At 43.4% G+C, this 20,017-nt stretch overlaps 1 protein-coding gene and 1 long non-coding RNA gene across 3 annotated transcripts in view; both read left to right on the forward strand.

Annotated features, from left to right (window-relative positions):
• The window catches only part of NTAN1 (N-terminal asparagine amidase), a 235,993-nt gene that overhangs the window by 190,393 nt on the left and 25,583 nt on the right, over positions 1-20,017 (forward strand). The window lies entirely within an intron of this gene.
• Positions 10,259-15,032, forward strand: LOC138261354 (uncharacterized). Its single transcript, XR_011199086.1, has 5 exons — positions 10,259-10,310; positions 10,420-10,479; positions 10,568-10,626; positions 10,709-10,772; positions 10,875-15,032. It is a non-coding gene; the product is annotated as an uncharacterized lncRNA (long non-coding RNA).

Here is a 20,017-nt window from a genome sequence, read left to right on the forward strand (position 1 = left end):
TTTCGGAACGGAAAGTTAGTAAATATCGGAAGATTTTCGTCGGTATTGTTGCGTTCGGGATCGGCGTAGTTAGATTCAACACCGCATCGAAGATCGACGCGCTCCGGTGCCCTTCGGGGTAGTTTTCGATCCCCCGTCGGGGCCTGGTCGGCCCGACCGCGTGTCGAACAACGCCGATGGAACGGACCCCGTTCCGTTTTTGTCCCAAATGCCACAACAAATACACATATATAGACCAACATTTGGTCTGTAACCTGTGCCTGTCACCTGAGCACAGTGAGGAGACTTGCGAGGCCTGTCGCGCGTTCCGGTCCCGGAAAACACTCCGTGACCGTCGAGCCAGGAGACTTCAGATGGCGTCCACGCCGACAGCGCACCGAGAGTTCGAGGAACAAGAGGAAGAAGAAACCTTTTCGATCCACGAATCGGACTCCGAGGAATTCGACGATCAAAGAGCCGTGAGTAAGAGGTCGAAAACAACACATAAAGAAAAGTGACAAGGCCCAGGGGACGCCACTGCCACCAGGCCATGGCTCCACCCATAAATTCGGTGACCGACCATCGGCACCGAAAAAGGCCCAAACAGTGCCGAGATCGTCCGACTCCGGTCGAGACACCGGCACGCAGCCTTCTCGGGATCGAGAAAGTGCTGGAGAAAAGCAACGACACCGAGATAGCGGTGTAGAAACGGCTCGACGCCGAGACAGCGGCACCGACGAAGATCGACGCTGAGAGGTTTCGACTCCAAAAAAGAAAAAAGCCACCTCGGAGCCAAAAAAAGATACAGGCAGGGTTTCGGTGCCGAAACAACCCGTAACCGACCCAGGTCCAGGCTCTTATACAGAGGAGCAATCACTGTCCTCTCAGATGCGAAAGCATAGGTTTGAGGAAGAGCTGCAATCCACCGAAGTGGAACATACGCAAAAACTTATTTTCATACAGCAGGGAACAGGAAAAATAAGCACCCTTCCCCCTATTAGGAGAAAAAGGAGACTGGAGTTTCAAACAGACCAGGCGCCACAAACAAAAATGGTGAAAAAGGTGACTCCGCCACCCTCTCCTCCACCTGTAATTAACGTCTCACCAACGCAAACTCCGTCACATTCCCCGGCTCACACCACCATGAGCCAAGGTGACCAGGATCAAGACGCTTGGGACTTATATGACGCCCCAGTGTCGGACAACAGTCCGGAGGCATATCCAACAAAGCCCTCACCACCAGAAGACAGCACAGCATATTCTCAAGTGGTGGCTAGAGCAGCACAATTCCACAACGTAAACCTCCACTCAGAACAAGTCGAGGATGACTTTTTATTCAACACCCTCTCCTCCACCCACAGCTCCTACCAAAGCCTGCCTATGCTGCCAGGTATGCTTCGGCACGCAAAGGAAATCTTCAAGGAGCCGGTCAAAAGTAGGGCAATAACGCCATGGGTGGTAAAGAAATATAAGGCACCTCCTACAGACCCTGTTTTCATCACCACACAGCTGCCACCAGATTCCGTCGTAGTAGGAGCAGCTCGGAAAAGAGCCAACTCCCACACATCTGGGGATGCACCACCCCCAGATAAAGAGAGCCGCAAGTTCGATGCAGCTGGGAAAAGAGTCGCAGTACAAGCTGCAAACCAGTGGCGCATCGCTAACTCTCAAGCACTACTTACGCGCTATGACAGAGCCCATTGGGATGAGATGCAACACCTCATCGAGCATCTACCCAAGGAACTACAAAAAAGGGCAAAGCAGGTGGTTGAGGAAGGACAGAACATATCAAATAACCAGATACGATCTTCTATGGACGCAGCAGACACAGCTGCAAGAACAATTAATACATCTGTGACCATTAGAAGGCACGCATGGCTAAGAACGTCTGGGTTCAAACCAGAGATACAGCAGGCAGTGCTCAATATGCCATTCAACGAAAAACAACTGTTCGGACCAGAAGTGGACACGGCAATCGGAAAACTTAAAAAAGACACTGCTAAAGCCATGGGCGCACTCTACTCCCCGCAGAGCAGAGGAACCTACAGCACCTTCCGCAAGACACCCTTTAGAGGGGGGTTTCGGGGTCAGGCCACACAAGCCAGCACCTCGCAGGCAACACCGTCCAGCTACCAGGGACAGTACAGGGGAGGCTTTCGGGGCCAATACAGAGGAGGGCAATTCCCTAGGAATAGAGGAAAATTTCAAAGCCCCAAAACCCCTACAACCAAGCAGTGACTCAGATGTCACTCACCCCCTCCACACAACACCAGTGGGGGGAAGAATAGGTCATTATTACAAAGCATGGGAGGAAATAACTACAGACACTTGGGTCTTAGCAATTATCCAACATGGTTATTGCATAGAATTCCTACAATTCCCTCCAAACATACCACCAAAAGCACAGAATTTATCAACACAACATTCCGAACTTCTGGAAATAGAAGTTCAAGCACTATTGCAAAAGAATGCAATCGAATTAGTACCAAACACACAAACAAGCACAGGAGTCTATTCACTGTACTTCTTAATACCAAAAATAGACAAAACACTGAGACCAATCCTAGACCTCAGAATACTAAACACCTACATCAAATCAGACCACTTTCACATGGTCACGCTACAAGAGGTGTTACCATTGCTAAAACTACAGGACTACATTACAACCTTAGACCTCAAAGACGCGTATTTCCATATACCAATACATCAATCTCACAGAAAATACCTACGGTTCGTATTCAAAGGAATACATTACCAATTCAAAGTATTGCCTTTTGGTTTAACAACCGCACCAAGAGTCTTTACAAAATGTCTAGCAGTAGTGGCTGCACACATCAGAAGGCAGCAAATACATGTATTCCCGTATCTAGACGACTGGCTAATCAAAACCAATTCACTAACAAAGTGCTTACAACACACAAATCAAATCATACAAACCCTCTACAAACTAGGTTTCACCGTCAACTTTGCAAAATCCAACATTTTGCCGTGCAAAGTACAACAATACCTGGGAGCCATAATAGACACAACAAAAGGAGTAGCCACTCCAAGTCCACAAAGAATTCAAAATTTCAACAAGATCATACAACGCATGTATCCAACACAAACAATACAAGCAAAGATGATATTACAACTCCTAGGCATGATGTCTTCATGCATAGCCATTGTCCCGAACGCAAGACTACACATGAGGCCCTTACAACAGTGCCTAGCATCACAATGGTCACAAGCACAGGGTCACCTTCTAGATCTGGTGTTGATAGACCGCCAAACTTACCTCTCGCTTCTATGGTGGAACAGTATAAATTTAAACAAAGGGCGGCCATTCCAAGACCCAGTGCCACAATACGTAATAACAACAGATGCTTCCATGACAGGGTGGAGAGCACACCTCGATCAACACAGCATACAAGGACAATGGAACGTACATCAAACAAAACTGCATATAAATCACCTAGAAATGCTAGCAGTTTTTCTAGCATTAAGGGCTTTCCAACCAATTATAACTCACAAATACATTCTTGTCAAAACAGACAACATGACAACAATGTATTATCTAAACAAACAGGGGGGGACACACTCAACGCAGTTGAGCCTTCTAGCACAGAAGATATGGCGATGGGCAATTCACAACCACATTCGCCTAATAGCGCAGTTTATTCCAGGGATCCAGAATCAACTTGCAGACAATCTCTCTCGAGATCACCAACAAGTCCACGAATGGGAAATTCACCCCCAAATTCTAAACGCTTACTTCAGACTCTGGGGAACACCTCAAATAGACTTGTTTGCAACAAGAGAGAACGCAAAATGCCAAAACTTCGCATCCAGATACCCACACAGGCAGTCCCAAGGCAATGCCCTATGGATGAACTGGTCAGGGATATTTGCCTACGCTTTTCCTCCTCTCCCTCTCCTTCCTTATCTGGTAAACAAATTGAGTCAAAACAAACTCAAACTCATTTTAATAGCACCAACTTGGGCAAGGCAACCCTGGTACACAACACTGCTAGACCTATCAGTAGTACCCCACATCAAATTGCCCAACAGACCGGATCTGTTAACACAACACAACCAACAGATCAAACATCCAGATCCAGCATCGCTGAATCTAGCAATCTGGCTCCTGAAATCCTAGAATTCGGACACTTACAACTTACCCAAGAATGTATGGAAGTCATAAAGCAAGCCAGAAGGCCGTCCACTAGGCACTGCTATGCAAGTAAATGGAAGAGGTTTGTCTACTACTGCCATCATAATCAGATCCAACCTTTACACGCAACTCCAAAGGATGTAGTGGGTTACTTGCTTCACTTACAAAAATCTAACCTAGCCTTCTCTTCCATTAAAATACACCTTGCGGCAATATCTGCATACCTGCAGACTACCTATTCAACTTCCCTATATAGGATACCAGTCATTAAAGCATTCATGGAAGGCCTTAAAAGAATTATACCACCAAGAACACCACCTGTTCCTTCATGGAACTTAAATGTTGTCTTAACAAGACTCATGGGTCCACCTTTTGAACCCATGCACTCTTGCGAAATACAGTTCCTAACCTGGAAGGTTGCATTTCTCATCGCCATTACATCTCTAAGAAGAGTAAGCGAAATTCAGGCGTTTACAATACAAGAACCTTTTATACAACTACACAAAAATAAAGTCGTCCTAAGGACTAATCCTAAATTTTTACCAAAGGTTATTTCACCCTTCCACCTAAATCAAACAGTGGAACTACCAGTGTTCTTCCCACAGCCAGATTCCGTAGCTGAGAGGGCACTACATACATTAGATGTCAAAAGAGCATTAATGTACTACATTGACAGAACGAAAAACATCAGAAAGACTAAACAACTATTTATTGCATTCCAAAAACCTCATGCAGAAAACCCAATATCAAAACAAGGTATAGCCAGATGGATAGTTAAATGCATCCAAATCTGCTACCTTAAAGCAAAACGACAACTGCCCATTACACCAAGGGCACACTCAACCAGAAAAAAAGGTGCTACCATGGCCTTTCTAGGAAACATCCCAATGCAAGAAATATGTAAGGCAGCCACATGGTCTACGCCACACATGTTCACCAAGCACTACTGTGTAGACGTGCTATCCGCACTGCAAGCCACAGTAGGTCAAGCCGTGTTAAGAACATTATTTCAAACCACTTCCATTCCTACAGGCTGAGCCACCGCTTTTGGGGAGATAACTGCTTACTAGTCTATGCAGAACATGTGTATCTACAGCGACAGATGCCATCGAACTGAAAATGTCACTTACCCAGTGTACATCTGTTCGTGGCATCAGTCGCTGGAGATTCACATGTGCCCACCCACCTCCCCGGGAGCCTGTAGCAGTTCGGAAGTTAGCTTCAACTTTGTACATTTGTATATATATTATTTTAACCTTAAATAGGTACATACGTAGTCACTCCATTGCATGGGCACTATTACTACAACACAACTCCTACCTCACCCTCTGCGGGGAAAACAATCGAAGATGGAGTCGACGCCCATGCGCAATGGATACAGAAGGAGGAGTCACTCGGTCCCGTGACTCGAAAGACTTCTTCGAAGAAAAACAACTTGTAACACTCCGACCCAACACCAGATGGCGAGCTATGCAGAACATGTGAATCTCCAGCGACTGATGCCACGAACAGATGTACACTGGGTAAGTGACATTTTCATTTCTAAGGAAATTGAAGTTGTGATAAAGTAATTGCAACATCCGCAACAGTTTTCCCAAATATCTGTTCTTCAGAAATGACTGCACGAAATATGGGACTTTAAAGAAATTGACTTTTTTTCAGCGTAGTTCTGTAAGACGTTTTCTGTGAATTGGAGCTGTTTTTCAGCTGCAAAGGGGAAAACATCTCAACCTCCCCAGTGAGAAAAGACTTGGTTTAGCTTTTATAAAATATGTACTACCACATATTACATATCCAAGCACTTTGACATTGGCATGCTGAATTAGACTGTTTCAGGTGACCATGTATTTAATGTCATGCTGACTGGTTTCTTATTATCAGTTTTTAAGTATTTAAATGTATTGATTTAACGTGGAAACTGTATTTGACACTGAAATCAGTATGTTGACTCTTGAGACCAGTTGAATAGGTATACATAAAATGCCACTCGATCTCTCCTGGACCGTTATATCTGTTCTACACTGGCGTAATGGCAGCTTGGCATCCCTCTGTAAAGTGACACTGAAACAAAACTGTGGGCATTCAGACTTTTATTCATTAATTCATTTTATTGCTCTATCAGTTATTTAATAATTCACCCACTCACTTGTATTTCGATGTTTAACGCCTTTTTTTCAATAATTGTTTTCATTCAGTCCCCAGTCCGCACCCCATTCACGTATTATGTTAATTCCATCATATGTCTTTCATTCAAATGTATAGGCCCTCAGGAAGAGCCCCGTCCTCATTTTCTTTTTCACACAGAGGTTAACACGATCGTTAATCTGTCATGCATTTATGCCCCCCCATCGTTTCTATTATTGCAAAATCATTGATTCTTGCTGACTTACTTATTCATGTCGTGAGCATGCTTGTTGTGCCATTCATGTCAATGTTTACAGTAATTTTTGTTTATACTGGTTCATCCAATCTGTTATTGATTAAGCTGGTTCATGGTGCCACTCTTAACATTTAGTTTTTCACGTGCCGTCATTTATGTCCCCGTTCACACTGGTTTCTTTCACTATTTTCTGTTTATGCTAGTTCATTTCCCCATTCCTCCCATTGTTTACACTAGTTCATGTCACCATTGCTTACAGTGATTCATTTCACATTCTCATCTTGTTTATGCTGGTTCATTTAATTATTTCTGTCATTGTTTACCATGTTTCATGGATGCTTTCCTTGCCTAGTTTACACTTGTTCATAACCATAGGCAGGGGCTAGGTCTAGAGGAGGTAGGAGAAGGTTTTATTTGAAGAGAAGTTGCGACTCATGGGAAACGAGGGTGCGTGTAATGCAGTCCAGTGGGAAGAAATGTAGGGCCTGTTGTGGGCGGAGGCATAGAGTAGTGGTTTGTAGTGTAGTGCTGAGGGTAAAATAGTCCAATAGGGTGGAGGTATGCTCCAGTTGATAATAAAGCACTATTTAATGGTGGCAAGGGTGGCTTTGACAGGTAATGCAGTACTATGGAAGTGGACGAACAATAAGGCGTAAAATGTAAAGTTATGACCTGACTTCCGCATTTTGCATGCAGGAATGTGAGCAAATCACTTCATCTTACTACTCCTCAGACAGGACTTCAGATTTGCAGCCAGAAGAGTTGGTTAGCTCCAACATTGCTGAAAAGATGGCTGTGAATCCAGAATGAACAATGTTTTGAGTCACCTATTTCATCTGATCTTTTGCGCCTGTGGTCTTAAGTATGTTACATTGTTGGCCAATATTTGCTCTGATCTTTAGGTTTTTGGTCTCATAAAATGTGTGTTAAGTGACACTGTTTCCTCTGACCGTTCTGCTGGTGAGAGGATGGGTCAGTAAACGGTGCTGTTGAGATGATTCAGCCACGCCCTAGTAATAATAACTTGCGTGTTGGTGACTTCATATTTAAGGTACTCTGAAGACAAATCAGTTAGTAATTTTGTGAGTGACAGTTACCTGTAGAGGGCAATGTTTTCTTTTTGGTTGCAGGATTGTGATAACAAGGATCTGACAATTTTCCTACCCCGTGTCTTAGACATTCATGAAGAATTGCACCGGTTTGTTCTGTCATGTTCCCAGGATCACAAAAAGCAGTCCACCATTGTGCAGGTCCGCACTCTAGCAAGCTTCTGAGCAGGCCAGACTCTTGCAACCCAAGTTTCTGTCATCTCACCCTCAGTCTTCCTAAAAGTTAAAATGTTTTTTTAGAGTCCCAAAAACGCCTGTACTTTTTGTAGGTGGGACCCTGCTACCTTCATTAAACTTTCTCCTGGACTATTTCACTTTCTTTTTGATGGGGACTGGTGCTTAGTGGAAACGTATTGTCAGTATTAAAGCAACATTTTCGAGTGGATGCTTAATCTGCTTCTGGTTCTCAGGTCAGTACGCAATCGTTGCCATGGATTTGATTGAAGCTTGATGTCCATTGTAAAATACAAACTGAGCCTTACAGGTGGTGGTAGGGTAGTGATCCAGCACTTTGTGTGTGTGCCTACTGCTAAAATCTGCTATGATGTAGTGTTCTAAGAGCGAGATTGGGTTACTGTTGCTTGCATTGCAGTTGCGTGATCTGGCTGCCAGAGGGCGCCAATGCATAGTGTCCTAAAGACAAAATATTTGTTTACCATAATTGTATGCGAGGCGACCATGTGTTTCCTGTGCTTGCCCATGCAATCTTAAGTGCCCTTATATTTTGTGGTAAGGAGAGTGAGGAGACCTCATGGTCTTACTGCCAGCTCTGCTCCCAGCTTCCTCCTGGATGAGAATAGATTGTTTAGGTAGATATTGTGCTGCTGCTGGAAGTGCTGTTTCCAGTTCTTCACACAGGTGGGGTTGTGGGTGAGATGTGGATGCAAAGGTTCCTCTTCTCTCCAGGAGCACCTTTCAGAGGTGAGGAGGGGGAAGTTTTTCAGGGGCACATGAGCATTGATTGCCCCTAAAGGCGACTGAAGAGCAGGTTGCCGGCAGCCACCTCATTGACCTTTAGTAAGTAGGAGAGCACCAATCCCTGTTTCTACTCGCAGTGCCCTTCCACTGTAGGTGAGTAGTGGTTGTGTTAGGCACCTGTCTGAACATGTCCCTTTCCTTTGGTAGCATCCTTTTTTTTTTAGTGCTGAGCCTGCAAGTGCCTGCACTAGCGCATGCGTCTCGCTTGAGAGATTCTGTTGTATAGAGTAAAGGCCTGGAGCCCGCTTTTCACTTACCATTTGTTGGCTTGCGTGGCACTCTTCTTTACAGCCTCTTAATTCACCCTCAGTCCAAGCATCATTTCCATCCATCTGTGTGGCTTAGGGTCCAAGCACTGACTGATTCAACTTAATCAGTGCCCATCTGCTGCTCCCGACGTGTTTGAGGTACTATTTTATTTGACCCTTGCAAACTGACGTCTTGTGACTGGCAAAAACGTGCCCATCAGGACAAACTAAATTGCAAAGTTTTTTATCTTTATAGCTAAATTTCTATTATTTTGCCAATTTGTCTTTTCTAACTTTGCACTCATGTTTTCTTTTGTTCTCACAAGATAGCAATTTTCTTGTTCTAAATATTGCCAAACAACATAGTTTCTATATGATGTGCAATTTCTGAAATGATGCCTTTACACATAATCGTGCAGTACACTCCAATCTGACCCACTACAGCCCACCCCACTCCACCCTACCCTACCCTAATCCAAACCACTCTCCAGTCCGAAACAATCTGCCCCACTTCAATGTTCCCCACTCCAATCCAAAACAATATGCCACCCTCCACTCCCAAAAAATATGCCCCTCTCACATCTACCCCACTCCAGCCTGTCCCACTCCATCCAAAACAATATGCCCACTCCATCTAAAACAGTCTGCCCCACTTCAATTCAAAACAATATCCCACTCTCCAGTCCAAAACAATATTTCCCACTTCCATCAACTCCACTCCAGTTCACCCCACCTCGCCCCAATCCAATCCACCTCTCTCCATCCCAATTTACCCCACTCCAATCCATCTCAATCGACCCCACTACAATCCAGTCCACTCCACTCCAATCCAGTCCACCCCACTCCAATCCAGTCCACCCCACTCCAATCCACCCCTCTCCACAACAATCCAATCCACCCTTTTCCAATCTACCCCACTCTTATCCAATCCAATTCATCTCACCTCAGTCCAATCCAGCCAGAGCACTCTAATCTACACTACCACCTCAATCCAATTTAATTCACACCACTCAAAGCCACATCAATCCACTACACCCCATTCCAATCCACCCCACCTCACTCCACTCAATCGACTCTACCCCAATCCACCGCCTACCTCAATCCACTCCACCCAATTCCACCCCACTCTGCTCGATGACACTGTCTGCCACTGAACTCTACGACACTCCAACAAATCCACTCTACTCCCCACTCCACTCTGACACTCAACATCACTAACTTTTAGCCATGCTGAACAGCAGCCACGCTGGTGTACAGCACGACAAAAACATTGCCAAAGCCAATAGATTTGAATGAGCCGGTGTTCGTAGAAGGAGAAGGACCAGGTAAATATTTGATAGATCCCCCTTATGGGTCACCTGGCACATCATAATATGACAACATGCTTTAACCAACATTTAACCACTTTTTTGTCTGTTGCAGGCATCTTAGACAGTGCTATACATAAATTTGAATGAGCACAGGTGAGTAGAAGCAGAAAGACAAGGTAATTATTTAGTAGATTTGGCTTGTGGTGCACTTTGTATATTCTAATGCAACAGCGTGCGCCAACCATTTTTTCTTCTTCTGCAGGCTTCTTAGACCGTGCTACTGATAGTAGATGACAGATGTGACTACAAGGAGAAAGTCAAGGTAACTATTTGGTAGTTTTTCTTTGTAGTGCATCTGAGACATTGGAACAGAACCATGTGCTGTAGCAAATTGTTTTCTTCTATTGCAGACATCTTAGACAGTGTAATACCTAAATTTGAATGGGCAGACATGAAGCAGACAGACCAGGTAATCATCTGGCAGACTTCACTTCAAGTGCATCTGGTAAAATATAAACAACCTGTTTTAACCATCTTTTCTTGCATTGCAGGCATTACAGAGGGTACTTCTACAGAGTTGGACTGGCAGGTGTGAGAACAAACAGAAAAGTCCAGGTAATTACTTGCTACATTTTCCAAGAGGCAGTTCAGGACTTTCTGACAGATTGCTTTCATGAGCCTAAGAACCAACTTTAAAAAATCTTCATTTGTTTGCAGGTTTTATGGTATAGTAGGCTCAGGCTGACTGCCACCTAAATGTTCAAGCGCAAGCTGTCACTTCTGCAAAGGACAGTGCTTCACCACTAAGAAAGAAATGCTGTCTTATGTTCAAAGAAGAATGGATGAAAGAAATTGTGGAGACTGAGACACCAAAGTCACGGAGCAAGGTTTGCGTATAACTGGGAGTGCTATTTCAATACAACCCAGATGTAGGCCCGGTTTGCAAAGTATGTGCCAAAGCAAAGATTGCAGGAGACTTTTATACTGGGAAAAATGGAGCGATGGCTGGAAGCTGGACTACTTGAAATGCCATCTATCTAGCAAAGTTCACAAATCTGCATTGGTGACCCCAAGAAACAAAAGTGCGGCTGTCAGGCTCTGGGTTTTGGAGTGTGCCCCATGGTGACAGAAACCGTCACTGACAGAGCAAACAGACTAGAAGTGGTTGAACAGCAGAGATCCCTGCCTGAAGAGATAAAGATATTCTCATCAACAATGTGTTGCTAGCGGTCAAGGTGAACACTTCAATGTTGTCTGTTGAAGACATCATGACCATCTTGCATTGTTTGTGAAGATACCAGATAGATGGAGGAACAAGAACTATGCCTTTGAGTTTTTGGAGGCCATCAACAGCATGATATGCTCTGACACCTTGGCAGAATTTTGCAGCGCCCAATATTGTACATTGATAATTGATGAGAGCACAGATATTTGAGTTACAAAAATGCTTATCCTTTACTTTAAGTTCCGAACTGTAACATCAACAGAGCACAAAACTGTATTTGGGGGATTAGTAACTCAGAGTACATGTAATGTGGAGGCTATTACTACAGCTGGAAGAGACTTCTACACTGCCAATAAACTGGACCTTTTGAGAATGGTTATGTTTACATCACATAGTGCATCAGTGATGCTGGGAAAGAACAATGGTGTTGCTGCCCTCCTTAAACAATCCATTCCCCATCTAGTTGAAGCAGCACTGTTTTAGGCACCGAGAAGATTTGGGAGTTGATGATGCCTGGAAGAAAGTGCTAATGATCCGGGAAATGGATATGTTATTGAGGTCTGTCTACACTGTGTTCTCCTAGTCTCCTGTAAGAAAGTCCAAGCTGGACAAAATTGCTTTGGTCATATGAGAAGCGGTCTCCTTTCGGTCACTGAATGAAGTACGGTGGCTTTCCTGCATTATGCAGTTGGTGCACTCTTGCGTAATTATGCGGTTGATTTTAAAAACTTTAAGCATGGAAAAGTTGAGGAGAATGGCCCAATTGCTAAATATTGCTACAATAAGCTATCTTACTCAAACTTTTATATTTCCCTTACAGCAGTATATGACATTCTGAGTGAACTTGCATCATTATGCAAGTTGTTTCAGAAAATCTCTTTGACCACTGTATAAGCTATACAGTATGCAAGAGCAAAAATGGACAAATCAAGGAACAGTACTTGGACGATACTGTCTTTTGGAGCAACAAAGTAAGAAATCTGATGGATTTGTACAGAGAAGATCAGAAGTATAATTTTATTTTTCATTAATCTTCTTTGTGAGCACATGGAAAGAAAGTTCCTAGAAGATGAATTGAAGGAATGGACAAGCTTTGATTTCCAAGCAGTAACATCACAATCACAGTTTGATTTTGGGACTGAGAATTTACGAAGACCTGTTGAAAAGTATAAGAAGGTCTTGGTCCTGGGTCATTGAGACACACCTAATGATGTTGTTCAGCAATACAGAAATTATAATTATATGGTGACACAACGTATAAAATGCGGGTTGTTAAGTACACTTCAAAACATGGTGAATTTCATGCTGCAGAATGCTGCACAGTATAATGTATGTCAGCTTGTTGGTGTTTGTGCAACATTTCCGGCTTCAAATGCAGACTGTGAACGAGGATTCAGCCTCATGAACTCAGTCAAGTCCAAATTAGGAAAGAGTCTAGAGGAGAGTCACCTAGATATGTTGATGAAGACAAAGGCCTACCTCTCAAATGGGAAAGTTGACTTACACCAAGTTTATCTGCAGCGGAAGAATGGCTGGGACCGCCGAGACAAGCAAACATGTCACACACCGTGTTGACACCTGACTTGCCTAAACATGATGCAGCTCCTCCTACAGTCCATGTGTTGCGTGGGTATGAACATTTTTCAGCCTGTCAGGGGCATCACGGCATTTATCAGTAGTGTGTGCATCAAGTTGTAAATGTTAAGTAATTGTACAACTTGCTCTGTTTGATGTGCATGGCCCTCTGCAGCACTCTGAGAGTATTCAGGAAAGTTTCATAATGGCTCAACCTCCTGATTTCTGTTCTCCCTAACTGGGGTGTAGGTGGTATTTACACAGGTCATGCTTTGGGGTGTGCGACTAGGTCAGAAAACTGCCTTAATGCCCTATTACATGGAGAAATGTTTGTGAAAATATCCTTTTTTTTGCTTTAGTGGTTAAACAAAAGAATAGAGAGACAAATGCCAAAGATCTTGATAGTTACGCGCTGCACTCATGTGAATGGTCAGTTTCATGGCGCGCATATCCTTGGCTGCAGACCTTACACTGCCGCACACAGTGGAAAAAATTAGAGGGAACACTTCCTGTAAGTCACCCCTAAGGTAGGCCCAAGGCAGCTCCATGGGCAGGGTGCAGTGTGTTTAAAAGGTAGGAAATATTGGTGTGCTTTGCATGTCCTGATAGTGAAATACTGCTAATTTTGTGTTTCACTATTGCACGCCTATCTCTCCCATAGGGTAACATGGGGATTGCCTTGAAATATCTTTTAAGAGTAATTTCCCATTGGGAGCAGATAGAGATATGGACTCACAATGTAAAAATACATCTTTTGGTGAAGTTGTTTTTTTGAATTGCAAGTTTGAAAATGCCACTTTTAGAAAGTGGGCATTTTCTTGCTTAACCATTCTGTGTGTCTGCCTGTCTGCTAAATACGTGCCTGGGTCAGGATGACAGATGAGCTCTTTGTGCATTCACTCTAGAATGTCACATAAAGAGAGCTGAGGTGTGCCCTGCATATCCTGACGGTCATTACCAGGCTGATAGGTCTTTCTGAGCTAAAGTGGTGGGAGGAGCTTATTAGTCTCCAACCCCTTGGAGTGTGTCTGGGGCCAAGGCAGGGAAAGGCAGGATCTTGTGCCCTACAAATACTTATCTTTGAAGTTTGCCTACTTCCAAGACAAAAATGCATATAAGCACTGGACCTCTGACACCACATAGTTAGAATCCTTCTGGACTGAGAAACTTCTGCCACAATGAAAAGCTTGGTGCTGTATGAGGGTCTCTTAGTCTGCCTGTTGCTTTGTTGTGCTGGCCTGCTTCTTCTCTCCTGCGAGCGCAAAGACTGGACTTGGCTTTCTACATCCTGCTTCCAAAGATTCTCCAAGGGCTTGGAGTGAGCTTGCCTCCTGTTAAAAAGTCTCAGGGACATCAAAGACTTCATCTTACAGCGCCTGGGCTCCTCTGTTGAGGGTCCTACCTTGCCAATTGGTGCCAACTCCAGTCCCTGGCCCTTGGAAGTGCAAGCTGATGATCAGAAGGAGAAAATCCAAACATCAACAGGCTGCGCTGGCAGAATCAACGCAGTGCCTGTCTCATGGGTGAGACAGGCACTGCGTCTGTCGCAGCACCTGTTTCACTGCGGTCCCATCAACACAGCACGTCTGGATTTTCCACACATCATCCCTCGGTGCCAATTTTTCATTGACTTCCACACCGCAGTAAGGAACCGAGGCTGCATGTGTGGAAATCAACACTTCGCCATTCCTGCGAGGAAAGAAACGTCATGTGACATTCTCTGCCCCTAAGGAACCATCGTATCGTCTCACGTGCGGGGAAAGAATTAACCCATAACCTCCCCTGCGCAGTACGGAACAAACACATTGCTTTGCTTTCTTGGCACCTCACCTCCCCTGTGGCCCGCATCGTCTTTGTTTTTGACGCATCGCAGTTACTTTGTGCTAAAGAGATACATTCATTGATGCCTATGGATTAAGACTTCCTTAAACTTTTAAAAAGAAATACTTTGACTTGTGTATATTGGAATTTTGTTGTTTTTGTCTTGTTTTACTCAGATAAATATTGGCTATTTTTCTAAACTGGTGTGGTGTCCTTTTGTGGTGTTTTCACCGTGTTACTGTGTGTGTGCAAATACTTTACACATTGCCTCTGAGATTATCCTAACTGCGTGAGCCAAGTTACCAAGAGGGTGAGCAGGGGTTTTCTTAGCTGTGTGACTCCCTTACCCTGGCTAGAGTGTGGGTCCCTACTTGGACAGAGTGCAAACCTCGGCCAACTAGAGACCCCATTCTAACACAAATCCTCATCCTGGCTGAGAGCTGAAAGGAGGCATGCTATACGCTGTTCTCATGAAATCTATGGGCAACAAATACCAGGCCCTGAAAGAATGTCCCATCCTCACCTACACCCAAACTCTGTCAGTTGTTGTGATGTCAGTTTCCATAAATAGCAAAGCTTGTCTTCCCATATGGACTTTAAGGCAAACATGTCAGGAGGCCCTGGATAGATATAGTAGTCAGGGGTATTACAGTTTATTTTTCAGCCAGTGATCGTCATTCACTCCTTTAATTGTGAAAATCCTTTTCATACAAACCTCAGAAGCTTCCTCTTCTTTCTCATCCCCATTTTAGACCTCTCAGTTAAAGAGCAGATAATTCACTATAAAGACCCATCCCTATCAATGGCCTAAATGGAGTTTATCTCCCTATGACTCTTCGGTGGCACTGCCATTCATCTGCATTAGCTTATGCCTTTGCTGCTGCCCAAAACAATGTGTGATTGTGTTCTGTGGATCTGCAGGACATTAATTATCTGTCTGCAGCAACCCAGGATGTACTTGTGGCTCTTGGTAGAAACCCATCACAATGATTAAAATGCGCTGCCATTCTTCCTAAATTCAGTCCCTGGTTCTACGTCATGGCCTTAGCGTCAGTGACTATGTTTCTTTGACTGCAAAAGGTCCACTGCTGTTCTTGCTTGGATTCAGAGTTCATTGTACTTTTGTTTTCTATATTTTTCATTGTTCTCTGGTAGGATATCCCAACCCCTGTTATTATTTTACACTGTGTAGCCTCACACTATAAAAAGATAAATAAATGAGTGATATCCTAATTAACTTTGATCATGGTATCTCCCTGCTCCAACAGAGGTACTGACATCATAACGGGGCCTTTTTGGCCTCAGCAGTTAAAGTTGTTTTGCCACTAGTGTTCTGGAGCCATCTGGACCAAGGACAACCATTTCCGTGCTTGGCTTTGAGGGTAATGAATGCGATCAGTCAAAGGCTTCTCAGGGAAGTAGAGTCAGGCAAGCACACTCCACTCTCAACAATCCACCAACAGATAAATATAATAAAACTCCAGAGGATATCTATTGTTAGGTGCGTCGTTTTAAAGATCATTTTACTATTTCATTACATAGTTATCTCTGAGTACATTCACTCCAGAATACGTTCAATAGTGCAGTTCATTACAAAATATATTTAAAATCGGTTTACATCAGATACATTTGACATTAAAACTGAAGTTTTGGGCAACAGGAGCAATAATTTGTATAAAATCCTATTCATGTTTCTTCTCTGTAACTGTCAAAACATATTTTGTGACATGTATCTGCTTTTCAGGGTTGTATACATCCAACAAGATAAATAAACAACAAAAAGGAAAAAGAACATGTAATACCACTTTAATAATAGGAATATACACAGTATACATATATACTCTACAATACAAACAGTTCATTATAACATTACAAGTGTGTGCTGTATAACAACACAGTAGTTTACAAAAGATGATCTTTATTTAAAAATATTATAGTCAGCATCTTTAAAATCTGTTCTTGTAATCTGTATATAAGATTTCACAAATTTACACCAATTTTGATTGTTATTAATTGTGTTCAGTTGTAGAAAGAGTTATAGATTTTTTTTGTCACTGGTATAAAACCGAGGGGCATATAAATCATTCTAATATACCTCTCTTTTGTTGCATATACTATTCAAAATCTAGTGTCCTTAATATAGAAGGGGGCATCACTGATTTTAGCAGGTACGTTTTTCCAGTTCTTAAGTGTAGTTAAATAAGACATCAAGATCTCTTTCTTCTATGGATCAAGAAACATTTGGAGTATACTCATAGTAAATGTTCTAATGAAGGGAAAAAAAAGTATTGTAATGAAAAGTTCACAATAATATTTAGGCACTAAAATGCCTGTACTCAGTAGCAGACATAATATAAATGAGAAAGAGTTTTCCAGGTGGCAATTATTAAAGAACATATTGTAATGTTTAACTGATGGATTCACAAAGGACCTTGTAACTCATAGATAAATAAGTAATATATATATTTGTCATGGACATATGTGAGAAAGTACCGTAGGTAGGTGAACTAAGTGGGGAAGTCAATCAACATCATGCTGCAAAGTTGAAGAAAGTAGGTGGATAACTATAAGGAGGCAGGGATCTGACAGTAGTGTTAAGTGTTGCGAGAAGGAGAGTGAATGTGTGACTTTACATTGCATGCAATTGCCATGCATGCATTTTCCACGCGGCCTTTACCACACATATGACTTTACAAAGCATGGTAAGTATGTGTAAGGTAAATATATATAATTGTATATTTTTAATTTTTAAGTAACATATATGTGATATATATTTTTGTTTCTTTTTTAACTGAGAAACACCTTCATGTTTTTAATCTACTCCCATTACCACTACCCGGCCCCTCACTGGAAAACAATAGTTTAGCAAAGTACGTGAATTAAAAAAACAAACTGGGGATTAATATAGGGTGACCAGGCTTTGCACTCAACAATCAAGCTCCAGGTGCAATAACGTCAATGCCTAACCCAATGCGGGTCTTTTTTTTTTTTTATAACAACTTTTATTACTTTTTCCATGAAAGAGAACAGTAGAAATCCCATTGATTTACAACCCTGCCTTCTGTTACTCGCATCAGGATTATACAATCAAGTTGAAAGACAGCAATTATAGTTCATTAGTACTCAACTGATCATCCCCTCCCTTGCAAAATGTGTCTTAGAGAGATTGGCCCAACCATTTCCCATATACTCAATTGTGTTTCCAAGGGAACCCCTGGCCTCATAGACCGACTTCTCCTGTTGAGCACACCACTCAACTCTCTGTCGCGATTATGAGAGAGTGGGGAATGTATGTGCTTTCCAGTGGATCATAATGTCTCATTTAGCAACCTTGAGTGCCGTTCCCAAACATATTCTATCAGCTCTTGTGCCATCCGAACCCTCTAAAGCCCTCAAAAGAACCACATGGGGGGAGAGGAGAACCTCCCACCCCAACATCTCAGTAAGTTTGCTCGTGGTCGCTGACCAGTAGTGTTGGATTAGGAGACAATCCCACACCATCTGATAAACATTGGCTGGGGTAGAGCCACAGTGGGGTCAGTCAGGGTTCTCAAGGAGACCTGCCCAGCCTAGTCACTGTGGGGAGAGGTAGGCAGCGTGGAGGTGGGAAGGCTGAACCACCTATAGGCGGGAAGAAGTGGTAGGGGTTCTGGCGGCCATTAATGCATCACGCCAATCATCATCGTCAAATGACATCCAAGCTTCCCAGCAGGATCTAAGAGAGGTTTAGTCTCAAGGGATATTGATGACAAGTGTGCAGTAAATTTGAGAGATTTCCCTCTGACTAATGTTCCCATGAGGAGTTTGGCCTCCAAGGGGGCTAAACTCCAGTAGGGGATCAGCTCCAGAGACCAGAGCATGAAAGGCATGTCGCATTTGTAAGTATTTATAAAATTGTGTGTGAGCGAGTGTGTATTCAGATTGTTGGGCCTGAAACAATTTTGTGTGTGTGCCCGATCAGATATCTCCCAGCCTCGACAGGCCAATGAGATCCCATTGCGCAAAAACTTGCAATCGTGCAGTCTTGTGAAGCCAAGTGCTGTGCCAGAGGGGTGTTTGTTGTGTATGTTTGTTTGCCCAGTGGACATGTCTTAAGGCTTCTCTCCAGGCCAACAATACTCTTTTAGGTACAGGCGCCATATCTCGTGGGATCGGTGAACCATGCAACATAGATAAGATGCGAGAAAAACCTAGAAAGGACAATTCTGAGTAATAAGCAGGGTCTTCCCAGGCTCCATTGAACCAGTCGTGGATCACAATTAGGTGAGAGACTAAGTAATATAAATACAGCTTTGTCATTCCCAAACCACCATCATATACCATACTTTGACATGTCTTAAGAACAAGTCTGGGTTGGGTACCTTCCTCATAGGAAGGAGGTTACATGTCTGCCTTGGAGTCAAAACCATCTCCATGGTATATTAAGTGGATTATTCTGGAATACATAGACAAACTGTAGTAAGATCATAATTTTGTAAAAAGCGACTCAGCCCATCACATTCAGAGGTAGAGGAGGCCATCTAGTGAAGTCCTGTTTAGTTTTCTTCACCAGGGCTCCATGTTAAGACTCCAAGTCAGTTCTGGGTGTAGAGTTATCCAGATACTCAAGTACTTGATGCTAAGGGGATGGGGATGTCCTTCTGCCAGGCAAAGCAGTCTTAAGAGGGATCCAAGGGCATAAGCACCGACTTGGAGGGGGGGGGGGTCAATCAGAGGCCTGAGGCCTCTCCAAAGCACTGACAAATGTGGAAGCAGCTGGGGCCTGTAAGGGCAGGGTTAGCCAAGTATAGGAGGACATCTTCCGCATATAATGCAATGTGATTTTCTCTTCCCATTTCCCACCTCCACCCTTGGATTTGATGATTACTGCGTATCAAATAGGCTAATGGTTCAATCGTGAGAGCAAATAGGGGAGGCATCTGATAAGACTCCATTAATCTGCACCTGTGCTGTTGGGTTGGAGTAAAGGGCTCAAACCAATTTACAAAAGCAGCATCCCATTGCCACACACTCCAAGACTGCCCCGAAGCAGCCCCAGTCCACTGTATCAAATGCCTTTTCAAAATCAAGAAAGAGCAGTGTCAGATCAGTTGGGAGACTATGCCGGTGGGCAAGGGCCACATGGAGGCGCAAGAGGCAGTGGGTCGTGCTTCGCGTAGTCATAAAGCCACATTGATCTGGATGGATCAAGGTGAAGAAACCTGTTTAAGCCAGGAAGCCTATATAGTAGCATATAGTT

The sequence above is a fragment of the Pleurodeles waltl genome, chromosome 10 (genome assembly GCF_031143425.1).
Source record: "Pleurodeles waltl isolate 20211129_DDA chromosome 10, aPleWal1.hap1.20221129, whole genome shotgun sequence".
Lineage (NCBI taxonomy): Eukaryota > Metazoa > Chordata > Amphibia > Caudata > Salamandridae > Pleurodeles > Pleurodeles waltl.